Source organism: Benincasa hispida, chromosome 5 (assembly GCF_027475165.1).
Source record: "Benincasa hispida cultivar pf3 chromosome 5, pf3_genome.v1.1, whole genome shotgun sequence".
Lineage (NCBI taxonomy): Eukaryota > Viridiplantae > Streptophyta > Magnoliopsida > Cucurbitales > Cucurbitaceae > Benincasa > Benincasa hispida.
The window spans coordinates 370022-380968 of record NC_143482.1 but is presented as its reverse complement, the minus strand read 5'-3'; the positions used below and the strand labels follow the sequence as shown (position 1 = coordinate 380968).

The 10947-nt window shown below is 34.2% G+C and overlaps 1 long non-coding RNA gene across 1 annotated transcript; it reads right to left on the bottom strand.

Annotated features, from left to right (window-relative positions):
* Positions 1-8786: 8786 nt before the first annotated feature.
* LOC120069634 (uncharacterized) lies at positions 8787-10641 on the bottom strand. Its single transcript, XR_016529462.1, has 2 exons — positions 10414-10641; positions 8787-9043 (listed from the first exon to the last, which is right to left on the bottom strand). It is a non-coding gene; the product is annotated as an uncharacterized LOC120069634 (long non-coding RNA).
* Positions 10642-10947: the final 306 nt, after the last annotated feature.

Here is a 10947-nt window from a genome sequence, read left to right as displayed (position 1 = left end):
AAGAAAGTGGTTAAACTATGAACAACTTCTTTATTAAACGATTGGAGTCAATGGGACCGCACGGTCGCTTATAAATGATCACTCGATCACTTACAAAATGCTAAACGATCATTTACAATTTCTACTTGATCATCCAGTATTACTAAATGATCGCTTACTAGATCCTCCGCGATCGTTCACAAACTCCTACATGGTCATTGAACTATTACTATTACATGATCACCTTCTCAGTTACTCTACGATCATCTAGCTTTTACTATATGATCATCTACCCAATGTTACACGATCGCTGAGCTTTACTACATGATCGCCTAATCGACGTAGACGATGAACATTACATTGCAATGGCTTCTCCACGACAACGTCTTCCGAACTCCCACTCTCGAGAGATTCTCTTCTTTACTCCTCAATCTTTCGAATCCCCCTTCTTCTGTTTGCTTCCTTCTTTTTAAACCTCAACCTCTCCGAACAACCTTGACAACAACTCTCAATCGATCCAACCACTGATTTCCCCTTTTCCCTTTTATTCTCTTTTATTCTCTTTTGATATTGCCATATAATTGGAGCTCTGTCGTGATCCTTGGAAAAATAAGGTATTTGTATCGACAAATGCAACCTTCCTGAAGGAAGACAATGTAAAGAATCATCAACCTCGTAGTAAGCTAGTAATAAAAGAAATGCCTAGAGAAACGACAGATGTATCAACAAGAGTTATTGATAGAGTAGGTCCTTCAACAAAATTTGTTGATAACGCAGGTCCATCAACAAGAGTTGTTGACGAAACCGATACATCACATCCTTCTCAAATGGATTTCTATTAGAATACTTTTGTCCATAGCCATATTTTATGATTTGAAATATGACAAATGGATGTCAAAACAGCTTTTTTGAATGGTTATCTTGAAGAGAGTATCTATATGTCTCAACCAGAAGGGTTTATACAGCAGAGTCAAGAGCAATAGGTTTGCAAGCTTAATCGATCCATTTATAAATTAAAACAAGCTTCTAGATCCTGGAATATGAGATTTGATGCTACGATCAAATCTTATGGCTTTGAACAAAATGTTGACGAACCCTGTATATACAAGAAAATCGTTAACAAAATTGTCGCTTTTCTGGTGTTGTATGTTGATGATATTCTACTCATTGGGAATGAGGTAGAATATCTTGCTGACGTTAAAAGATGACTGGCTTTACAATTCCAAAAGAAAGATTTGGGAGAAGCACAGCATGTTCTTGGAATCCAAATAGTTCAGAATCGCAAGAATAGAACATTAGCTTTATCTCAAGCATCTTATATAGACAAGATGTTGTCTAGGTATACAATGCAAAATTCCAAGAAAGGATTTTTACCTTTCAGACATGGAATTCACTTATCTAAGGAATAGAGTTCTAAGACACCTCTAGAGGTTAAGGAGATGAATTTAATTCCATATGCATCAGTAGTTTGGAGTTTAATGTATGCAATGTTTTGTACTCGTCCCGATATATGCTATGCCATTGGAATTGTCAGCAGATTTCAGTCCAATATTGGTCATGATCATTGGTCTACTATTAAAAACATTCTTAAGTATCTTCAGAGAACGAGAGATTATATGATCGTGTATGGTGATAAGGATCTAATCTTTACTGGATACACTAATTCTGACTTTCATACCGATATTGATTCGAGGAAATGAACTTCGAGTTTAATATTCACTTAAAATAGAGGAACAATTATGTGGAGAAGCATCAAGCAGAGTTATATTGTCGACTCCACAATGGAAGCTGAGTATGTAGCTACAAGTGAAGCAGCAAAAGAAGCATTATGGCTCAGAAAATTCCTGACAAATCTAGAAGTAGTTCCTAATATGCACCTGTCTGTCACTCTCTATTGTGACAACAATGGAGTAGTTGCAAATTCAAAGGAACCACGAAGCCATAAAAGAGGAAAGCATATCAAGCGAAAGTACCATCTCATCAGGGAGATTGTACACAGAGGAGACATAATCGTCACCCAGATTGCTTTCCAAGATAACTTATTTGATCCATTCACAAAGGCCCTCTTGGTTAAAGTGTTCAAGGGTCACCTAGTAGGACTAGGTTTACGAGTTTTGTATCACTAGGGCAAGTGGGAGAATTTATGGGTATTGTAATGCCCTAGTTTATTGTATTTGTACATTTTGTTCTCTCCATGTAAACTCAATATTGTATATACTTGTATATATTTATCCACTGAAGTTTTAGTCCAAATGGGAGTATTGTTGGGTCTTATGTCCTAAAACTAGCAGTTTGTAAAATGATAAACATTTTCTATAATCAATACACTTATTATTGATTTCATAAATTGTATGAAAGTCTAAATCCAATAAACTAAGACTCATGACTATTGTATGAATACTTGAACTTTATTTGGGGACATAAGAGTGGATCAGGTTTGAGTAAATTGTCAAAATGATCTATGGTACATGAAAAAGGTTGGGTACCTTATTCTGGTAACACCATTGGATGCAACCTACTCTATAGTTGTTACAAAAAGTTGTAAAGTGCTACATACGATGTGATTCAAATTCATACATGTTATGACATGAGGAGTGGGGGTGTCATATGCAATGAGTTTGCATAAGATCGGACCAAGAAATAAGTCACTCTTACTTTATAACGTTGTTTACTGTATAAGACTGATTATTTCACTAAATGACCTTGGTAACTCTATCTTATTCCTGAGCTAACTATGAACTCCTGTTTATTCAGGATTGCCCTTATATTTGTATAGGTGAGGGTTGGCTCAACAGTGTCGGCTCAATAAGACTCCCATTTTAGGGGTAAGACCGAATAGATGGCTGGGGACATAGGGTGCAAGATGAAGTTCACGCCTACTCGATTTAGGGATAGGAGGAAAATTGTTCTCTCAAGTACTAAATCCAGATCTTGAACAAGGGGCCCCACCTTCTCACTGGGCTGACAGAGTTAGGTTTAGTGATTGGATCACAAACCAGTTGTTCATTAGAGGATCAGTAAGAACTTGAGAAATAATACGTAATCTCGGGGGTAAAACAGATATTTGACCCAGTAGTAATTACGAACAACCTGTGAATGGTCGACTTGCTAATTATGCTTAAATCATGTGGACATAATATATCTACAATGAGGGAAATGCAACTATGGGCTTTAGTGGAGTGACCCCTTAGTTAACGAATGTGGATTAATTTGGTCTAGTGAGTTTAGTCAATTAATGTAAAACTGGAACCCTAATTAGTTTAAGTAAGAGTAAGTAATATGATGTCTTCTAATGAGTTAAATGAAGCCATGTTTAAGGAGGGATAGAGGATGGAAGCAAGAAGAAATAAGCTCTTGTGTAGCTAAGTGTAAACCCCGAATTCTAAGTTTCCTAAACAAGCATGTTTAGCCAAAGGAATGATATATTAAATATCTAATAAGTGAAAGTCTATGTTATTTATAGGAGTTGTAAAGAAAGGAAAAGAAAAAAACAAAATAAGAAAGCTCACTTATTGGTTTGGCACGTGGCGGTTAATCCTTGAATTCGGGAGGCGGCAGGAAGATTAAAAGGAAGAGGAACTTCGAAAGCTTAGTTTCGGCAATCTACATGAGCAAATTTAGTAAAATCGATGCCATTTGAAAGCTGGGAGAATCTAGTTTTCAAGGTTATCTTGCCAGAGAAATATTTCAGGAGGAGAAGAACAAGAAGTGAAGAAAGTGAAGACGAGGTAGAATCACGGATTAATCAGGGCCCGAGGTGAAGATTGGAAGCTCTAGGCCAAACTATAAGGAATTTTTGGCTGAAATTTTAAGGTAAGAAATTAACTCAATTCTAAACAAGTTTGTAGAAGGATATTTTTCTTCAAAAGAGGTCTGGATTTTGAGATAGAATTTTTGAAGTTGTAATAGAGAATCTGTGCATAAGCAGAGAACTGTTTGAGAAGAACAAGCAAACAACTCACCATGGAGAGTTATAGCGAGATATGGAGAATGAGGATCTCGTTTATGAAGGAAATCTTGCTAATTTTACGCTGAGGATCTCGATCTAGAAGGAAATCTCGCTAGAAATTGGGCTGAATATCGCTGGTAAGGTTAGTATCGCTAGGATGAAAGTTTGCCAGGAAAAGCTTGATTTCGCTCATGAGGAGGATCTCGCTCATGAGGAAGAATTCACTCATGATGAGTATCTCGCTAGTAAAGCTGTCTTTGATGATGAAAGTTCCATTGGTAAATGAACTATTTGATGTATTTTGCTAAGAATTCTAAGTAGTTAACTGGGAATTATGTCCTTTCAAGCCAAGAAGAGCTAGAAGAGGCGTATAACCTGTTAAGAGGACAACGAGCTGTGAGTGACTATGTGATAATTTAATGTTTTAATGATTTGGAACTATGATTTATTTGAAGTTATTTTTCACACTAAGTGTTTTAAATGAGGTGCCAAGCAACATATGTTTGAAGTTATTTCTCATACTAAGCAAAGCATGTTTTCCATGGAAATTGACACGATTTAAATATGTTATCTTGTCCAAATACTTTCAACATGTTTTAGTAACTCCGTTTTCATGATGAACTAGTATGATGATTTGAGCACTAAGCCTTAGTGTTCAACTAAATGTTTGTGACTAGTTATATGACGGATACTGAAAGACAATGAGAAAGTATCCTAGCTAAGTATCTAAGGTACGACAGTACTAATGTACTATGCTTTAAATGCCTAAGGTTGTCAAAGTACATACTTTGGTATTTCTAAACATAATGAAGAGGGATACTAAAGGTAAGGAAGGTATCCTAAGGAGTTTTCTATGTTATATTTGAAAACTATTCTTTTAATGCTCTTTGAGAACTTGATAGCTTAAGTGAGCCGAATACTGAAGGTAAAGAAGGTATCTGAATAAATGTACCGAAGGTGTTGACGGTATATAGAAAATACCACGTGCACGTTGGTAATATAACATCGATGGATTGAGAAAAAGGGTTCTCCCTGACTAAGGTTGACGTTGAGGGATTGAGAAAAAGGGTTCTTCCCGACTAAGGTTGACATTGAGGGATTGAATAAAAGGGTTCTCCCCGACTAAGGTTGACGTTGAGAGTTAGATCTAGTAGTTCACTCTCAACTAAGGATAAAGGGAAGTCGAAGTATGGGTCTCCTAGGCTATATACCAGCAAAGGGAGGCCGAAGTATGGGTCTCTTGGCTGGTAACAGATGTTGGGAGTTAGAGTGATGTATGTTTGTTCTCAACTAAGGAATAATGATGTTTAATGGTAGTTTTAAAGGTTTTTTGTACACGTTTCCTTGGTACATTTTAGTTCTAGTATTATGTTTTCAAGCTTTCCGTTAAACACGAGATTTATGTTTTTATTAAGTCACTCACTAGGCTTCTAGCTCATGTTTTCAAATGTTTTCCTTTTCAGGTAGCGGTCAGGTTCCTCAAGGTTGATTCTGCTGCTGTTTGCCACTGAAAAGCCCGGCTTATTCAGAAGAACTTAGGTTGATGGCTTGTTTATGTACACTTTGTTAGGAATGTTTTGGGTCATTTGTGAATATTTTTCCGTAGATGTTATGTCATGGCTGTATGCATGTGTTTATGTATCTTTGTAGAACCTTAAGGGATTAAGGGAGGGTTGTTGTATGCGTATACTACTAATGTGTTAAACAGGTTGGTATTTAGATTAGAAGGCTTTGGTGGTAGGTACTGGCAATAGGGTTAGTAACTACCACAGTCATATCCTCATCTAGATTAAAAGGGTAATCTGAGAGGGGGTGTGACGATTAATCTAGGATCGTTGGAGCCCATGATCTGTAGGTCCGCGAGGTCCCTCTACTAGCTCGTAACAGACTAGCTCTAAAATAGCATGATAAGTTATTTTGAAACGTTCAAATTAGAATTAAGGGAATTAGTAATTATATGAGATATAATTACATGCTTAATTTGAGAATTAAATGGAATAGGAGAATTTATATATTTAAATATGATTTAAATATATAAAGATGGATATGCATAAAAATTAATTTAATATTTGATATTAAATTAATTATGACATTAATTTTATTTTTCAGTTTTAAATCAAAATGGATTTTAAAATCAAGGTTTAATTTTTGAAATTAAATTGAGAAAAACAAAACACAAAATGGAAAAATCGTTTTTCCATTATCCATCATTTAAGTTGCTCACACAAACAGCATTCACTTTGCCTTGTTTTTCTCCAAGCATGAGCTGCAACTCATATAACTCTTTCCCTTGCATGTTGATCTGCAATATAATGAAGAGTTTGGAGTAAATTTTGGGCATGCAATCAAGAGAGAATTTTAGAGAAAATTTGGGTTGAAGAAAGGGTTCTTCAACAAGATTGTTGTTGTGAGCTTTTTTCCTTCATCTCTTGATTCAAGCTTGTTTTGAGTCCCACAACTCAATCTAAAGTACCAAGAGAATAGTGGAGAAGATCTTGAGGTGATCTGCAACAAGATTTGAAGAAAATAGAAGCTGTTGAAGGAGCTTTGAAGAAGTTCTACAAGAGATATGTCTTGAAACTCACTTGTTTTCTACTAGAGCATGCTTTATATTTTGCCAAAATTAGTGAATTAGAGTGCTTAAATGATCCTTGTACTTCCACTGTTGCTGATAATTCCTACACCTTCTGCATCTCCTTAGTCTCGGGTGTGGTCTTGGGGCATTGACCTGAATAAAATTTATCACCTGTAGCGATCGGGATATCTCTTGGTGCACAAACTTTCGTGCCAAATTTACTCAAAAAATTTTCAATGTAGTTCTTTTGTGATAATCTCAAAATACCTAAAGAATGATCTCGTAGTATTTAAATTCCTAATACAAAAGAAGCATCACCAAGATTCTTCATCTCAAAATTCCTTTTGAGAAATCACTTAGTGTCATGCAATAAACGTACATCATTACTTGCTATAAGTATGTCATCGACATATAACACTAGAAAGATTGATTTACTCCCACTGAACTTGTGATATACACAATCTTCTACTATATTCACCTCAAAACCAAATGAGGTTATCACTTCATGGAATTTGTAATACCATTGACGAGAAGCTTGCTTGGGACCATAGATGGATTTCTTTAATTTGCACACCATAGACTTTGAATTACCAGATACAAAGTTTTCGAGTTATACCACATAAATCGTCTCATCGATGTTCCCATTGAGAAACACAGTTTTTACATCCATATGGTGTAGCTCTAAATCAAAGTGAGCTACCAGTGCCATGATTACCCTAAAAAAGTCTTTCGATGAAACCAGAGAGAAAGTCTCTTTGTATCAATGCCTTCCTTTTGAGTAAAACCTTTTGCAACAAGACGAGTCTTATATCTTTCGATATTACCACGTAAATCCCTTTTGGTTTTAAATATCCATTTACAACTTATGGGTTTTACTTCTGATGGCAGCTCGACAAGTTTCCAAACGCCATTCTCTTTCATAGATTTTATTTCCTCTTCCATAGCACTCATCCACTTTGAGAGTTAGAACTTTGTAAAGCTTGTTGGAAGTTGATTGGATCATCTTCCATTATGCCCACATGATCCTAATATTCTTGAAGAAACAAAATATAATCATCTAGAAATGCACTTCTTCACTCTCTAGTAGATCTTCTTAGTGGCACTTTTCGAGGTTGTTGAGTTGGAACTTCAGGTTCAACAACGGGGATTTCAATGTTGTCTTGTTCTATAATTGGTTCAATAGTGAAGTAAGAATTGGAGTGTGAACATCATTTATAACCACATGAGGAAAAGAAACTAATTCCTCTTCAAAGATAACTTTCCTTATGTTATCTTTCCCACCAAACTCAACATCCTCAAGGAATCTAGCATTTCCTATCTCAAACAATGATATAGAGGTGGCATCATAAAACTTAAAACCCCGAGAGCGCTTAGAATACTAAACAAAATAGTAGCTAATAGTTCTTGAGTCCAATTTTCTTTCATTAGGTCTGTAAGGCCTAGCCTCAGTTGGACAACCCCAGATGTAAAGATGCCTAATACTAGGCTTCTTTTCTGTCCATAGCTCATAAGGAGTTTTAGTTACTGCTTTATTAGGTACTCTATTAAGGATATATATTGCAGTCTTTAGTACCTCACCCTAGAAGGATTCTGGTACAGAAGAATGACTAATGATACTTCTTACCATATCCTTAAGTGTTCTATTCCGCCTTTCCGCTACACCATTCATGTTGGGTTTGCCCGACATAGTGTATTGCGGGACGATTCCACATCCCTCTAGGCATTTGGCAAAGGGCTTTAGACGTTATTCATCTGGTCCATCATATCTACCGTAATATTTACCACCACGATCATATTTGACAACTTTAATTTTCTTTCCAAGTTGAAGTTCAACTTCAGCTTTGAAAGACTTGAAAATGTTCAAAGATTGAGACTTTTGATGAATTAAATATAGGTACCCATATCTTAAATAGTCGTCTATGAACGTAATAAAATATTGTTGTCCATTCCAAGAGGTCGTAGGGAATGGACCATAAATGTTTGTATGTATTAGTTCTAAGACGTATGAGCATCTGTTGGCACCTAATTTTCTTATGTTTGTCTGTTTTTTCTTAATACATTCCACACAAACGTTGAAGTTATTTAAATCAAGAGAATCAAGAATTCCATCTGATACAAGTCTATGAATTCCTTGTTTAGAGATATGATCTAAACGCTTATGCCATAACATAGCAGAATTCTCATTTAATTTACGCTTTGTACCACATGAATTAGATCACAAGATCTTTTTAAATGAAGCAAAAAAATCAAGCATATATAGACTATCAATTAAAGAACCAGTACCAATAAGCTTATAATCTTGAAAAAGACTAATTTTATTATTTTCAAAAGAACAAGAAAAACCAAATTTGTCCAAACTCAAAATAGAAACTAAATTTCGTCTAAATGATAATACAATAAAAGTCTCATTCAGATCCAAATAACAACCAATTTTTAAATGTAATCTAAAATTCCCAATAACTTTAACTGGAATTACTTTGCCATCTCTCACATAGATGAATCTTTAAGCATCATTTGGCGGCTGGCTCCACAGGCAACCCCTGCATTGATATTTTTTTTCAAATTAATACCAAGATTCAAACTGTAGTCAAAATTTTCAATTAGAAAGATAAATTTCACATTTTTTTTGAAATTTTAGGAGGTTATTGATAAATCAACTTATTATATATATCTATATATGAATAAAAAAAGTTAAATCATCTTGCTTCTGCTATAGGTTTTTAAATTTCAAATTTGTTAATTAAAATTTTAATATCTTAAGGTATTAGTTTGGAGTCGATTTCAATTTAGTTTGTATGATATGGTTAAATCTTTTAAATTTTTACTATATTGTCTGCTGTCGATTTGAAAATCTATCTTCTTTTTTTTTTTTTTTTCAGTCTTAACTCAAGCTAGAATGTCAAAGAGAGTGTCGCTCAATTGATATTTGTAACTGTAATTGACTATAAAGTCTGTGGTTCGAATCTCTCATCTTCTATTATTATATACTACTACTAATAATAAAACAAAAAAAGAGCTAGAACTATACTTTAGGTATATATATAATAAAATTAAATCCTAGAACTCTAGTCAAAGTCAATTAGTTCAATCAATTAAATAAAAAACACTAATTATGTGTAAATAAAATAAATATAATTGTAGACACCATATTACAAAAATGTATATTTATCAATTAAATGAGAAATGAGAAATATAATTGTAGACACCATATTTGTTCTTGTTCAATTATATTTTATTTTATTTATATTGTTTGATAATTTTGACTTATTAATGAAAATTTAAATTTAATGGAGTTTGAAAAAAATGGGAATTTTTTTAGTATTAAAAAAGTAAAAGTAAAATAAAAGTATATAAAGAGAAAAAGAATGAAAGACAATAAAGTGTAAAAAAAAAGTTTTTGGTCTTCTTCATCTCTTTCCTTCGTTCTTCTTAAACCCCTTTCCCGTTTTCTTCTTCCCCACGTCACTCCCTTTGATTCTCAACCATCTTATACCTAATTTAATCCATAATTATGGCTTATAGAAGGGGATCATGATGGAAGTTGAAGATTGAATATTAGCTGGGAATTGCAACGTCATTTGGACTTTCCTTTTTCTCCTTTTTTGTATTGTATTTCCAATGATAATATTAAATGCCACAACACTATTTTTTTATACAAGTTTTGTTCTAGTTGTTACAATAGTAATGATACAAAAGAATAAGAATATTACAAGTGACACTACATGTTGGTGAGTGATAAACAAATTCTTTAACTACCTTGGTGAGTATCTCCTTTGTCCTCACCTTAGCTTTGCCTTTTCCATTTCTAATTTCTTCTCTAATAAGGAGATTTAAGAAAGAAATTGAAGATGAGAAGAGAGTAGAGATTAAGTGGAGACATTTTAGATAAAAAGTAGAAGAAAAATCATACTAAATTTCCAACATTCTGGAGATGTTCATCACAGTATAACCTCCAATGAGATCTCCATCGAAGTGCGACCATTTCGGCCGACAAAGCTTGACTCCAGATGAAACCCACGAGCCTTCAACACCCACGAACGGTTCTGACGGCCAAACCTCCGACGAACGGAACTAACTCCGACGACGACCATCCATATGCAACAAGCTAAAAAAAAGAAAGAAAAGGAAGGGGAAGTGGAAGGAGAATAGAGAGAGAGAGAAAAAATTGGTAAAAGTAAAGGTTGGGCCCCACCCACTTTTATTTTCTTTTTATTTTAATTATTATTTCACTCCAAATTTCAATATGATTTGATTGGATTTTACTTTTCATTTCAAATAGTTTTTAACTAAACTCTTCTTCCAAATTAAATCTCAAATGGATTTGAATTTTAATAATGTTTAAAATGATTTTCCCTATTAAACCTTTTTTTTTCTTTTTGTTGATGAGAATTTTGTTAAACAAACTCCACTTTAGTTGATTTGTCTTTAATTTCCGATTCTTTGA